The sequence below is a fragment of the Entelurus aequoreus genome, linkage group LG24 (assembly GCF_033978785.1).
Source record: "Entelurus aequoreus isolate RoL-2023_Sb linkage group LG24, RoL_Eaeq_v1.1, whole genome shotgun sequence".
Lineage (NCBI taxonomy): Eukaryota > Metazoa > Chordata > Actinopteri > Syngnathiformes > Syngnathidae > Entelurus > Entelurus aequoreus.
In genome coordinates this window covers 35348657-35364413 of record NC_084754.1, presented here as the reverse complement: position 1 = coordinate 35364413, position 15757 = coordinate 35348657, and the positions used below count along the sequence as shown (strand labels likewise).

Sequence of the window (15757 nt, the reverse complement as noted above, 5' to 3'; positions counted from 1 at the left end):
ATATCGATATAAAATGCGTTTAATAAAACTTTGGATAAATATATAAAGACTATTGCTTGGTTGGTTGCATGAACAAATGCACTTGCAGTCTGGTAAGCTAGCCAAACAGCAAATGGGAGGGACACGCTTACCAGCCAATCGCGTAACACAGGCCTGGGCAATTATATTGACTCGGGGGGCCAAATTTTGAAAATAAAATGTGTCTGGGGGCGTGTATATCTATCTATCTATATATATATATAGCCTTCATTTCTAAGAACAAGAATAGACTGTCGAGTTTCAGATGAAAGTTCTCTTTTTCTGGCCATTTTGAGCGTTTAATTGACCCCACAAATGTGATGCTCCAGAAACTCAATCTGCTCAAAGGAAGGTCAGTTTTGTAGCTTCTGTAACGAGCTAAACTGTTTTCAGATGTGTGAACATGATTGCACAAGAGTTTTCTAATCATCAATTAGCCTTCTGAGCCAATGAGCAAACACATTGTACCATTAGAACACTGGAGTGATAGTTGCTGGAAATGGGCCTCTATACACCTATGTAGATATTGCACCAAAAACCAGACATTTGCAGCTAGAATAGTCATTTACCACATTAGCAATGTATAGAGTGTATTTCTTTAAAGTTAAGACTAGTTTAAAGTTATCTTCATTGAAAAGTACAGTGCTTTTCCTTCAAAAATAAGGACATTTCAATGTGACCCCAAACTTTTGAACGGTAGTGTATGTGAGTGTGAATGTTGTCTGTCTATCTGTGTTGGCCCTGCGATGAGGTGGCGACTTGTCCAGGGTGTACCCCACTTTCCGCCCGAATGCAGCTGAGATAGGCTCCAGCACCCCCCGTGTAAGTGTTGTTGAAACTTACACTTAATATTTTTGTTTTAAGGGTTAATATTTTTTGTTGAAAATTATTATGGTTGTGAATTCATTTTAAATTTGTTGTAAATAAGACACATTTTGTACTATTAAAAGGGGCAATTTATTTCCTATGTTACACCGCTATTCTCGCGAGGTTTGGTTTACTATTAGAGACTGCGAGACCTGCATTCGCCCAGACACGAAAAAGACTTTGAGCAAGCCATCAGCAGCAGCAAGAACATTTCGCTAGCTGAACAAGGTATTTTGTTATATTGTGTCGAATTGTTCTGTATATTTATAAAGTACATTGGTTTAATTATTGTACGCTTATTTAGTATGCACAAGACTGAAGTATTTGCTGCCCAAGAACCTCCGAAGTGGCAGGCGGCCACGAGGTAGCTATTTTGTTTAGCACTTTATTTTCCTGTGACTGAACTATGTCTAAAGCATTGTATTTCATGTCTTGTCCTGTAGTTTTCACGGCATAAACCCAAGTAAAGAGCCCGTCTTTAAGAAGCCGTGCCAGTGTTGTCATTTCGGAGCTACACCCCGCGACCCTAAAAGGGACAAGTGGTAGAAAATGGATGGATGGAGATATATATATATATATATATATATATATATATATATATATATATATATATATATATATATATATATATATATATATATATATATATATATATATATATACTGTATATGTATATGTATATGTAAGCTGTGAAAATCTGCTGTACAGTATGCATGTGTTCTGAAGGTTTTCATATTTGTATAAATTGTCCATTTTAGTTCTATAGATAAATCATTTCTGTTATTTATTTCCATTTCATATGTGTTGTTTGGGAAGGTGTAATGTATTTTCGTTAGCTTGTTTAACCGTTGCTACGGTTACGGTTGCCACGGTTACGGTTGCCATGGGGACGGGCACTTCCGTTTCCGCCGGCAGGTAAAGAAAAGTGTTTAAAAGAGCTCCGGCATTTGACAGGCAGCGGAGCATTGGTAATACTACCCGGAGATAGAGTTCACCACAGTTGCAGATCAGATAAGTAACTACTACTCTAAGCATTGTATTTAAGTTTGTTATAAGTGACAGTTAAGTGCCAGTGCACTAGTTTAGGTTTAAAGACGTTTTGGGCGCTTCACGTTGCCAGTAGGAGGTGAAGCGCATGCTAACCGCTAGTTAGCTCACCGCAGCTCGCACCTGTGTTTGTTGGCTGCAACGTGACTTCACGAACGCCAGGTTCAGTCACGTTCGGACTAAGTTTATTCAAGAGACACTTTCCCCTGGGACTATTTATTGTTTGGAGAGTGAACATTGTAGAGTTTAGTTGTGTGCTATCGCGGCTACCTTGCTGCGAGGGAAGTGGACAGCGCGAGGTACAAGTGTTAGTGGCTCGCGCTCACGGGCTAGTCGACAGAGAGGTGACCCAGGACGAGGCTGGTTTTCCTCTCGCTCCAGACTAGACTCGTGAGGGAGCTAAGAGGAAGCACGGCCGAGCCCCCCGCCCCCCTTCTCTACTCTACAACGGGAGGTGTCCCCCCTCTCCAACGCCCCCTTTGCATCCAGCATTTGCAACTCACCACCCCCACCCTTACGTGCACCAACGATCCAGCAGGACTACAACAGACTATCTTCTGGCCCAGCCAAGGGGCCCAGGTTGGACTGTGTGTGTGTGTTGTGTAATTGGTTTAGTGCGGGAGGTTTCATTGGGGAGGTAGCGTGTGAGTGGGGATGAGTGTATGAGTGTAATTAATGTGTGTTTATTATTGTCTGATTATTGTATATTATATGATATATTAAATTGGTTAACTATATAAGTAGTGTCCTCTCACTCTCTCCTAGACTATCTTTATTTGGTAAATAGTGAAAATTAGAGCATCCGCCTAAAGAAAATATACAGTCCTTTACAGGCTCCCAAACATTTTGGTCCTTCGAGCCGGATAGTCTAATCAGTTAGGATGTCCAAGAAGAGTTAGAGAGCCCTAAGCCCCTCCCCAAAACCAGAACCACCAACACGCCCTGTTAGAGAGCGTAGGTTACCCACTAGACTACAGGACTATCACTTGACTACCCTAGATGAGACTGACAGCCCCAGTAGTTTAGAGAGTAAAGCACCCCAAGTGGCGGAGGACAATATTGCAATACCAGAATTAGGTTCAACCATGCAACCCAGTATTCACCCCTTCTCCTCACTACCAAGGGATGAAGAGAGACAGGAAAAGGCGGGCCCGCCGCTGACAGCAGTCATTCCCCCGCCGACAGAAATCGTCAGCCAAGGCAAAGAGGATCCACCAGGAGGTGGCGACTTACAGAACGGTGAGGAAATAATTCCCCCTGATGCCGCCACCCCACTAGACAGGACCGACCCACGAACCCGGGAAGCACGGAAGGAAGGACACTGGAGGAGAGGGCTGAAAAGCCAACAAGAGACATTATATGTGAGACGAGCTGAAAAGCCAAGTAGAGACATTGTGTGTGCGAAGAGCTGAAAAGCTCAAGAGAGACTTGTGTAAGAAAATTAAAACAATTGTAAAAACCACATCCAGTGAGTGTTGTGCCTTCCCCGGTGGTCCAAGAGGAACCCGAGACAGAGACGTCTCACAGCCCTATCAACCTGAAGAGTGCTAATCCCAGCCAGACCCAAACGCACTTCCTTGGGGCCGAGTGCAAAATGGAGGAACCCTCAAACCAGCCCAATAAGGCTGCCAGTGAGACAGAAGCAGTCCTTGAGGTAATCAAAGCAAATATGATTGAGGACAACGTGGAGGAAGACGGGGATGCAAGCATTGAAGATGGACAGAAAATGCAGGAGGATCATCACCAGCAGCTCCAAACCGCTCACTGCCAGCTAACTGATGTCATGGACATGACAGAGGAGCTTAAGAAGCAACTAGCCCCCCTTCAAGTTGACTTCCAGTACAACCCACCTAGCGCCCCTCCCACTCTAAACTTCACCCTTGGAACACAGGTCCCCAAAGCTGAAGTCCTCGCCAATGTGTTAGTCAAAGCGAAAGCGATCCGGAATTCCAAATCATTGGCATATGCAAGTAGCAACCTGGCTGACCTCGATCCCATCACGCCCAACTCTCTCCTCATGGGGCGGCCAGACCTGATTGTGGATCCAGCGCTACCCAGAGCGCATTGGCTCCTGGGCAGAGTGAAGACCGTCACTAAGGGGAAGGATGGAAGAGTTTGCTCAGCAAAAGTGGACACTGGCCAGAGAACCTACCATCGACCAGTGCCTCGCCCTATCAAGCTCCCCCCATACTCTTCTTCGACTCCCCCATACTCTGACCCGACTCCCCCTTACTCTGACCCGACTCCCCCTTACTCTGACCCGACTCCCCCTAAACCCCCCTGATCTGCTTATATATCAAACCTTCATTCGGATAACTGATTTCCTTCACATAAATCAGGGGGCGGCTGTTCTGAAGGTTTTCATATTTGTATAAACTGTCCATTTTAGTTCTATAGATAAATCATTTCTGTTAAGGGACTCATTATTATTATTATTTATTTCCATTTCATATGTGTTGTTTGGGAAGGTGTAATGTATTTTCGTTAGCTTGTTTAACCGTTGCTACGGTTACGGTTGCCACGGTTACGATTGCCATGGGGACGGGCACTTCCGTTTCCGCCGGCAGGTAAAGAAAAGTGTTTTAAAGAGCTCCGGCATTTGACAGGCAGCGGAGCGTCGGTAATACTACCCGGAGATAGAGTTCACCACAGTTGCAGATCAGATAAGTAACTACTACTCTAAGCGTTGTATTTAAGTTTGTTATAAGTGACAGTTAAGTGCCAGTGCACTAGTTTAGGTTTAAAGACGTTTTGGGCGCTTCACGTTGCCAGTAGGAGGTGAAGCGCATGCTAACCGCTAGTTAGATCACCGCAGCTCGCACCTGTGTTTGTTGGCTGCAACGTGACTTCACGAACGCCAGGTTCAGTCACGTTCGGACTAAGTTTATTCAAGAGACACTTTCCCCTGGGACTATTTATTGTTTGGAGAGTGAACATTGTAGAGTTTAGTTGTGTGCTATCGCGGCTACCTTGCTGCGAGGGAAGTGGACAGCGCGAGGTACAAGTGTTAGTGGCTCGCGCTCACGGGCTAGTCGACAGAGAGGTGACCCAGGACGAGGCTGGTTTTCCTCTCGCTCCAGACTAGACTCGTGAGGGAGCTAAGAGGAAGCACGGCCGAGCCCCCCCCCCCCCCCCCCTTCTCTACTCTACAACGGGAGGTGTCCCCCCTCTCCAACGCCCCCTTTGTATCCAGCATTTGCAACTCACCACCCCCACCCCTACGTGCACCAACGATCCAGCAGGACTACAACAGACTATCTTCTGGCCCAGCCAAGGGGCCCAGGTTGGACTGTGTGTGTGTGTTGTGTAATTGGTTTAGTGCGGGAGGTTTCATTGGGGAGGTAGCGTGTGAGTGGGGATGAGTGTATGAGTGTAATTAATGTGTGTTTATTATTGTCTGATTATTGTATATTATATGATATAGTAAATTGGTTAACTATATAAGTGGTGTCCTCTCACTCTCTCCTAGACTATCTTTATTTGGTAAATAGTGAAAATTAGAGCATCCCCCTAAAGAAAATATACAGTCCTTTACAGGCTCCCAAACATTTTGGTCCTTCGAGCCGGATAGTCTAATCAGTTAGGATGTCCAAGAAGAGTGAGAGAGCCCTAAGCCCCTCCCCAAAACCAGAACCACCAACACGCCCTGTTAGAGAGCGTAGGTTACCCACTCTCCTAGACTATCTTTATTTGGTAAATAGTGAAAATTAGAGCATCCCCCTAAAGAAAATATACAGTCCTTTACAGGCTCCCGAACAGCATGCTTGGGTCCTAATACAAAACCTCACAGTTTGGTTGAAAGCTAAAAACGTTACAACTGACCACATTAAAAAACGGAATGGAATTTTAAATTTTTTTACTGAATGAGACACCCAGAATGTAGATAGAAATAAATAATGTGGGATTTACAATATTAACTATGAACGATAATACACTGAATATTGACAACATATGAACGTCCCACCCCCTCTCGATTGACATATTTTACAATCAAGCGAAACGCAACAAAAATGCAACAAACACAGCGAAATATGAACGCGAAGGGTAAAAAGAACCCCCACCTACAATCTGATACATCTGATATATCACTAAGCTTTAGAACTTTGTTGTAAAAATCTCCTTCCGGGTCTGTCCCTGACACCCGCATTTCAGGCTGGCCGCTCTGGAAGCGCACCCCACCCACACTGCTTGGTGCCTCGTCTGAGCTGCTGTGACTTAGATTACCATAGAAACTAGTATGTCATGCAAAAGTGCAGATTCCAACCATTGAAATACTTTGTGTAGTTCAAGACTTACGGTCATTTGAAAACAACACTGCACATAATAATGGCAGCTACAGTTTCCATCTTAAAGATGTAAAAATGATATTTGGGAATGTCCGGCGGGCCAGATTGAAAAGCTCTGGGCCTTAATTTGCCCAGGTCTGGCGTAACACCATCAACCATCACTTTTGGTTGCACCACCATTACATGAAGTTGTAGCATTTCTAAAGCCAGCTGGAGTACCTGAAAATAATTAGAATCAATAGAAATCAATATTAAAACCAGTGCCTGTGAGGTTGGAGAAATACAAAGTGTGAAGCAGCAAGTCTGTTTTCACCGTAGAACTACACCGCCAGTAGATCTTTTCAGAAATGTTTGTTGTGATACGCGTGAAATATTATTGTGGGGTAAGTTTAATGTTAGTGATTCCCTTAGCTGAAAAATCATACGGATAATACACATTTAATCAAAAATAGTGGAAGTTGTTATTGTCGGGTACTGTTGAGAATTTGTTTGGTTTCACTGTCTTCATCTCTTTGGTCATGGAAATAGCTTCAAAGCTCAACAGCCTTCTACATTCTCAACTTCCCTCCTGTTAGTCTTGGCGGCCATCCACAAAGCCATCTGAGCCACATTCTCATTGAGTAAGATGACCATGACGGACTCTCATAGTCTGTTGCCTGGGGCGTATGCCTGCTCTTCATGCTGTTGTGCACAGCTCAGGCCAGCTCTCAAGGGTGGATTAACAATGGACATGCCTGGTCCTGAGATGTATTCATCTCCCCAACTCTTGTGTCTTATCTCCATATTGCTAGTGATTTGTTACCAGAGACAACATAAAACAATACCTTTTTTGAACTACACAACATGCACTTGTACAAAGGACAATCACATGTCAGGGTTTCAGAAATCTTATAGGCAACCCATCAACAGAAAGAGAAAAACAATCTGTTGTGTTAACAGAAAATTTGCTCATTGCGGTTGCTAAGAAACCGCTTAGGTGTTGGTGTTGGACAGTGATAATTATACTACAAAAATCTGCGAAAAATTCATACAGTGTGTGATGTAGAGACAAGCTTCCTGAGTATGTAACTGTGTGAGACAACCAAAGTAAACAAAATGAAGCCTCATCTGCTTGAGTAGGCCTACTAAATGTTAACCTTACGAGCCCACGTAAAAGGAAGCAGCTCACTTATTTCGGAGACTGTCTCTGTGGATTTATCAGTTGGCCAATGAAGGTCAGCTGCTGCCTGGTTATTTTACCGCATTAATCTAGACAAATGCCAGCCCACAATTTGAGGGGCTCACAAAATTCCATATTTATGACAGGCTAATAGGCTTGTAGGCAGTGGGTGCCTGTCTCAAAGTCAAAATGTCTGTGAAGGGTTGCTTGTATGACAATGTTTTCTGATAATGAACTGTGATACCTGTGACAAGTGTTAGCGATCACTCAGATGGCAAAATGGCAAACTCATACATCTACGCAACAGATAATTGTTATTGACTTATAGATTATCTCAGCAGGAAGTACATATAAAGAACGTGTCCCTGGGCGAACTCAGACCACCCACCTTTCAGTCTACGGCTGAAAGGTTGGTGTGCTACGGATACATGGAATTCATGGAATGTGACAACACATCTGTTTTGCAAGTTACAATGTAATAAAATAAAGTAAATACATTTACTCTCCTCTGAGATGTAAGTTTCTAAGTGTGTCCTGTCAAAATTTGTGAAAATGTTGATAATCCACTGCAGTCAAAATTCCTTTGGGTTTTGAGTTTGTAATTTGTAACTGATTGACTTGAACGTATTTTAAACATATTTTATTTCAACCTTTGGAGATAGTTAAATTGACTTGTGGACTTTATAGACACAGCCAGGCTGAACACAGTCGATGGCACAACTCACGTATTATGGACTGCACACTTAGTTAATTAGGATGAATTGATTAACGGTTCAACCTCAGTAAAACTCCCAAACGTCACTAGTATATTAAATTCCAATCATCGTAAAACCGTGATCGATGAAATGTATGTCTGTTCACATACCAACACATTCCCCCGCTGTTTTTGTCCCAGCCAAAAAATACGAAAGTTGACTGGCACATAACACCTCAGGTAATCAATATAGCAGACCTGGGCATTCTGCGGCCCGCGGGCCGCATCCGGCCCTTTGTACGTCCCTGTCCGGCCCGCGTGAGGCCAATCATAAATTACAAAATACATTTAAAAAAGTATCTATTTCGAGTGTGCAATACAACGGTGCTGCTTTTGTTTTGAAAAGCGTTATTTGTATTACTTCCATGTGGATGTACACTACCGTTCAAAAGTTTGGGGTCACATTGAAATATCCTTATTTTTGAAGGAAAAGCACTGTAATTTTTAATGAAGATAACTTTAAACTAGTCTTAACTTTAAAGAAATACACTCTATACATTGCTAATGTGGTAAATGAATATTCTAGCTGCAAATGTCTGATTTTTGGTGCAATATCTACATAGGTGTATAGAGGCCCATTTCCAGCAACTATCACTCCAGTGTTCTAATGGTACAATGTCAATCAATCAATCAATCAATCAATCAATCAATCAATGTTTATTTATATAGCCCTAAATCACAAGTGTCTCAAAGGGCTGTACAAGCCACAACGACATCCTCGGTACAGAGCCCACATACGGGCAAGGAAAACTCACCCCAGTGGGACGTCAATGTGAATGACTATGAGAAACCTTGGAGAGGACCGCATATGTGGGTAACCCCCCCCCTAGGTGTTTGCTCATTGGCTCAGAAGGCTAATTGATGATTAGAAAACCCTTGTGCAATCATGTTCACACATCTGAAAACAGTTTAGCTCATTACAGAAGCTACAAAACTGACCTTCCTTTGAGCAGATTGAGTTTCTGGAGCATCACATTTGTGGGGTCAATTAAACGCTCAAAATGCCCAGAAAAAGAGAACTTTCATCTGAAACTCGACAGTCTATTCTTGTTCTTAGAAATGAAGGCTATTCCACAAAATTGTTTGGGTGACCCCAAACTTTGGAACAGTAGTGTATGCTCGTGCGCGCAGCGGCAATCACAAATTACAAAATCAATTTAAAAAAACATCTATATCGTGCGTGCAATACAACTGTGCTGCTTTTATTTTGAAAAGTGTTATTATTATTATTATTATTATAGAGGTTTATTTGAAATAGGGACAGATACAAAAACATAGACATCTGAAACAGTTATCCGATGCATGCATCACAGTGTTTGTAGCCAAAGCTAATTTACAACACTTGTCCCCAACAACAACAACAACAACACAGATCCAACATCATTAAAATAGGAAAATAAAAAATAGAATGGGCGTATGTCCTGTGAGTGAAGGTGCACAGCAACAAGTGATGCCCGGTTATCCCCGAGACGCTAATAAAAGAAAAGTTGATGACGAATGGCGTGTTTTCAACAAGACATGGACTGCACAGGTTGCTGTGTTTAAAGAATATAGTGTAACGACCTGCTGAAGTTGATGTTGTGTTTTTGAGTTGAGGAAATGAGGAGTGAGGATGGACGTGCGTGAGGAAGGAACGAGATAAGTTGAGCTGTGTTAGTATAGGTTGCTCAATAAAAGTTTAAAAAGAGCGTCAGGCTTGGTGTGCACTTCTTCTGGACGCTAAATTTGGTATCATAAGTAAAACTTTGTGCATACTGCCGCTGCTTAATTGTGTGCGCATACTGCGCAGCTTGTGTGCTCAGCCTGCTACGTCATCGGGAGGTACGTGCCACGATGTTTCCTGGCGACTTTGTCAAGATGGAACGGGAGGGGAAGGACATTGAGTGGGGACTTAAGGTGCCAGCAGCACTGCAGATGTCTGTGTGTATCCCGGACGTGAGAAGCTCGTCGCAAAGAGAGAGAGAAAGGGAGGAAGGAGAGAGGCAGCGTCTACAGGTGCAGCGCACGCTGCTTGGCATGGGGGAATTCCGCCCTCAATGAAGACTCCCAGGTTTGATAGCAAGGCGAACTGGGAGGCATTTCATCCCACTTCTGAAGAAGTGCACACCAAGTCTGACGCTCTTTTTAAACTTTTATTGAGCAACCTATACTAACACAGCTCAACTTATCTCATTCTTTCCACTCGCACGTCTATCCTCACTCCTCATTTCCGCAACAGCAACGCTTCCTCCTTCTTCGCCAATCACCTTAGAGGCGTGCTACGTTCACAACAAAGAGGATGCAGGATAAAGTGACAGAAATTGAAATTTTTGAATTGTATTATACATCAGGAAGTGTTGTGTAAGAAAGTGCTAAAAATAAAACCATCAAAAGATGGGTTTTTAACATGTAAAGCGACTTTGGGTACTTAGAAAAGCGCTATATAAATCTCAGGTATTATTATTATTATTATTAAAGCCATCTGCTTTTGTATAAAGATAATTTAGGTTAAATGAAAATATTATTATTATTATTATTTATCTTACGGTATATCAAAAATAATTTGAGCAAAATTTAATTGAAATATTGTCGGTGTGGCCCTCCAGCAGTGCTTGGGTTGCTCATGCGGCCCCCGGTAAAAATGAATTGCCCACCCCTGCAATATAGTGATAGTGCAATGACGTGTATATCATATTCAAAATCAGCACAGAGTGGATTATTGGGATGTATGGTATTCTGGGGTATAAAAACGAACAACAATGTACACCAAACTAAACTGAAAACTGTGACCACAAAACCATGATACAAACCGTTTATTTTATAACTGCAGAAATGAAATAAAACTAAAACATTTTGCAACAATTTAAATACAGCATAATACATAAGAAAAAGCACGTACTAATTAGATAAATCATCTCTTTCTCGTGAACCCAATATTGTGTATCGTCTCGTCTCGTGACCAATGTGTATTGTCACACCCCGAGTACAAACCTTTTAGTGACACGTGAACAGCAAAACTATGATCATTATTTTTTTCAGAAATCATTTGGACCTTCACTTTCACCTGTTTTTATTGATTTCAGAATTACAACACCTGTGCTTGCAACTCAATTTTGTCACGCCATGGACACACACCATATATTTACAGAGGTTTTTCTCTAGATTGAGGCACCCAGTGACCCTGCTATTTTCATCTTCACAAAATACAAGTGTCTGACGTTTCACTCTTTCAGCGTAAAGGTCAGGATAACCTCCGTCAGAGTGAGACCAAACTTCATCAGGGTTTCTGTGGTGACGCTATATTTAATGAAGTGGTTACAAGCCAGTATTTTTGGCAGTTGTAGGTTTTGTAAAGCTCTTGTAAGGATCCTTTAAAAGTGACTCTCGTCCCTGGGTGGGCTTGAACCACCAACCTTTCGGTGAACAGCCGAACGCGCTAACCGATTGCGCCACAGAGACATGTAAGCTTGTTGCTGACATGCTAGATGGCACTGGAGTAGTCACCGTCATAACATTTCTTAAGATCCTGGCCATATGTAACTAATTACATTTACTAAAGAGTAATTCCGTTAGTAATTCAACAATTGTTTTGGTAAAGTAATGAGTAACTATAATTATGCATCCATCCATCTTCTTCCGCTTATCCGAGGTCGAGTCGCGGGGGCAGCAGCATAAGCAGGGAAGCCCAGACTTTCCTCTCCCCAGCCACTTCGTCCAGCTCTTCCCGGGGGATCCCGAGGCCTTCCCAACATAGTCTTCCCAACGTGTCCTAGGTCTTCCTCCTACCGGTCGGACGTGCCCTAAACACCTCCCTAGGGAGGCGTTCGGATGGCATCCTGACCAGATGCCCGAACCACCTCATCTGGCTTCTCTCGATGTGGAGGAGCAGTGGCTTTACTTTGAGCCCCCCCCCCGGATGGCAGAGCTTCTCACCCTATCTCAGGAGCCTATCTAGAACTCCGGCTAATTAGTGATTCCCAGAGCCCAAAAAAGTCTGCAGGCTATAGAGCGTTTTCTATTCGGGCTCCAATACTATGGAATGCCCTCCCGGTAAAAGTTAGAGATGCTACCTCAGTAGAAGCATTTAAGTCCCATCTTAAAACTCATTTGTATACTCTAGCCTTTAAATAGACTCCCTTTTTAGTTGATCTGCCGTTTCTTTTCTTTTCTTTTCTCCTCTGCTCCCCTCTCCCTTATTGTCCAGAGTCGGGACCCGGGGTGGACCGCTAGCCTGTGCATCGGTTGGGGACATCTCTACGCTGCTGACCCGTCTCCGCTCGGGATGGTTCCTGCCGGCCCCACTATGGACTGGACTTTCGCTGATGTGTTGGATCCGCTGTGGACTGGACTTTCACAATATTATGTCAGACCCACTCGACATCCATTGCTTTCGGTCTCCCCTAGAGGGGGGGGGGGGGTTACCCACATATGCGGTCCTCTCCAAGGTTTCTCATAGTCATTCACATTGACGTCCCACTGGGGTGAGTTTTCCTTGCCCGTATGTGGGCTCTGTACCGAGGATGTCGTTGTGGCTTGTACAGCCCTTTGAGACACTTGTGATGTAGGGCTATATAAATAAACATTGATTGATTGATTGATTGATCTCTAAGGTAGAGCCCCGCCACCCGGCGGAGGAAACTCATTTCGGCCGCTTGTACCCGTGATCTTGTCCTTTCGGTCATAACCCAAAGCTCATGACCATAGGTGAGGATGGGAACATAGATTGACCGGTAAATTGAGAGCTTTGCCTTCTGGCTCAGCTCCTTCTTCACCACAACGGATCGATACAGCGTCCGCATTACCGAAGACACCGCACCGATCCGCCTGTCGATCTCACGATCCACTCTTCCCTCACTCGTGAACAAGACTCCGAGGTACTTGAACTCCTCCACTTGGGGCAGGGTCTCCTCCCCAACCCGGAGATGGCACTCCTCTCTTTTCCGAACAAGAACCATGGACTCGGACTTGGAGGTGCTGATTCTCATCCCAGCCGCTTCACATTCGGCTGCGAACCGATCCAGTGAGAGCTTAAGATCCTGGCCAGATGAAGCCATCAGGACCACATCATCTGCAAAAAGCAGAGACCTAATCCTGCAGCCACCAAACCGGATCCCCTCAACGCCTTCACTGCGCCTAAAAATTCTGTCCATAAAAGTTATGAACAGAATCGGTGACAAACGGCAGCCTTGGCGGAATCCAACCCTCACTGGAAACGTGTCCGACTTACTGCCGGAAATGCGGACCAAGCTCTGACACTGATCGTACAGGGAGCGGACCGCCACAATCAGACATTCCGATACCCCATACTCTCTGAGCACTCCCCACAGGACTTCCCGAGGGACACGGTCGAATGCCTTCTCCAAGTCCACAAAGCACATGTAGACTGGTTGGGCAAACTCCCATGCACCCTCAAGGACCCTGCCGAGAGTATAGAGCTGGTCCACAGTTCCACGACCAGGACGAAAACCACACTGTTCCTCCTGAATCCGAGGTTCGACTATCCGGCGTAGCCTCCTCTCCAGTACACCTGAATAGACCTTACCGGGAAGGCTGAGGAGTGTGATCCCACGATAGTTGGAACGGAGTTCCTTAAGGCTCTGGATGCTGTCCACGCGATGCTGCAGAGTCTTGTCAAACAAGACAGCCCCACAGCAACCAAAGCCTTAAGGAACTCCGGGCGGATCTCATCCACCGAGGAGCTTTTTAACTACCTCAGCAACCTCAGCCCCAAAAATAGGAGAGCCAACCACAGATTCCCCAGGCACTGCTTCACCATTGGAAGACGTGTTGGTGGGATTGAGGAGGTCTTCGAAGTATTCCCCACACCGATCCACAACATCCGCAGTCGAGGTCAGCAGAACACCATCCTCATCATACACAGTGTTGACAGAGCCCTTGCTGTGCGTCGAAGTGAGTCCGGCTATATCCAGCCGGAACTTCTCCACCTTGCGCACTACCTCAGGCTCCTTCCCCCCCAGCGAGGTGACATTCCACGTCCCAAGAGCTAGCTTATGTAGCTGAGGATCGGACCGCCAAGTGCCCTGCCTTCGGCTGCCGCCCAGCTCACAACACACCCAACCTCTCTGGCCCCTCCCATGAGTGGTGAGCCCATTGGAGGAGGGACCCACTTTGCCTCTTCGGGCTGTGCCCGGCCGGGCCCCATGGGGACAGGCCCGGCCACCAGGCGCTCGCCATCATGTCCCAACCCGGGCCTGGCTCCAGAGGGGGGCCGGGGAGGGAAATCGGAGTCTCGGTTTTTGCATTTCCATAGAAGTCTTCAAGTTGCTCTTCGTCTGATCCCTCACCTAGAACCTGTTTGTCTTGGGAGACCCTACCAGGGGGCAAGGAAGTCCCCGGACAACATAGCTCGTAGGATCATTGGGACACGCAAACTCCTCTACCACGATAAGGTGGCAGCTCAGAGAGGAGTAACTATAATTAATTACTTTAAAATTTTCCGAACACTGGCACCAAGTGATCGATCTATACTTGGCAGAGTTGAGTTGACAAAGGTGTCTTCAACAGGAAGTGAACTAGCGTGGCATGTCATAAACCGTAAGTGAAACAAAGTGAACACCCAATTTACATTTATTAAAAAAACATTCTAAAGCATTTGCAAATATAATAAGATAAACATATTTAAACAATCAGATAAAATAATATGGCTAATAATTTTGATCACAATAACCTTGATATTAAATGTTTATATCTTACTTTTAACAGAAAGCTTTCTTGTTTGATCCCACCCAGGATGAATTGCCTTCTTTTCTATGGTGTCTTTACATGAATGTGTCCTGAATTGGTAAGTAGAAAGTGCACCCTACAGTGTAGCCATTACCAAAGCTTTGGCCATTTCAATTGTCATAGTTGGTCTGGGCTGTACTTGTCTTGAGCCAACGTCCTGACGAGCCTCGTTCACCCTGAGTGGTTTCTTCTCTTTTTGGAGAAGTGTTCAATATGGATGCCCAAACGATGTCAGTGTCATTATAATCAGTTGGTGTAACCCTGCCACGAAGACTGAAGATTGCACCAGTAACAAATTAAGGCTGGTTTCATGAGCCACAGATACTTAAATAGACCAAAGGTAAGGACCTCTACAATCCTCTAAATCAGGGGTGTCCAACTCATTTTAGCTCAGGGGCCACATGGAGGAAAACCTATTCCCAAGTGGGCCGAACTGGTAAAATCATGGCATGATGATTACAAAATTAAGACAAATTCAGATTTATTTTTTTTTTGTTTGAAAATAGACTCGGCACATTCTGAAAATGTACAAATCATAATGGGTTTTTTTTACACTTACATGTTGCGGTTAAAAGTATTCTATCTTCATTTCTTGTTATTTATACTTTCTGAATAAATTAATCAGTCAAATAAGTGGAATTGAGTCTGGCAGAGTTTTCAAAAGCTCACATTGGTGTTAATTCTTAATTTACCTGAAGAAGAAATTAATAATAATATAAAAATCTAATTACAAGATGTTATTGATGTAATCTAGTCATTTCCCTCAACTGATGTGCTAACATCATGGGGTTTATTCTGTACATATGTCGCATTATCTACAGCAAAACTTGTGAATTTTGAATCATTTCATGAATCACACATGAAGTTAGATGGGGATACATATTATTTCAGCATATGTGCGCC

At 44.1% G+C, this 15757-nt stretch overlaps 1 non-coding gene across 1 annotated transcript; it reads right to left on the bottom strand.

Moving 5' to 3' along the window:
• Positions 1–11495: 11495 nt before the first annotated feature.
• trnan-guu (transfer RNA asparagine (anticodon GUU)) lies at positions 11496–11569 on the bottom strand. The gene has a single exon. It is a non-coding gene; the product is annotated as a tRNA-Asn (tRNA).
• Between the last annotated feature and the right edge of the window lie 4188 nt (positions 11570–15757).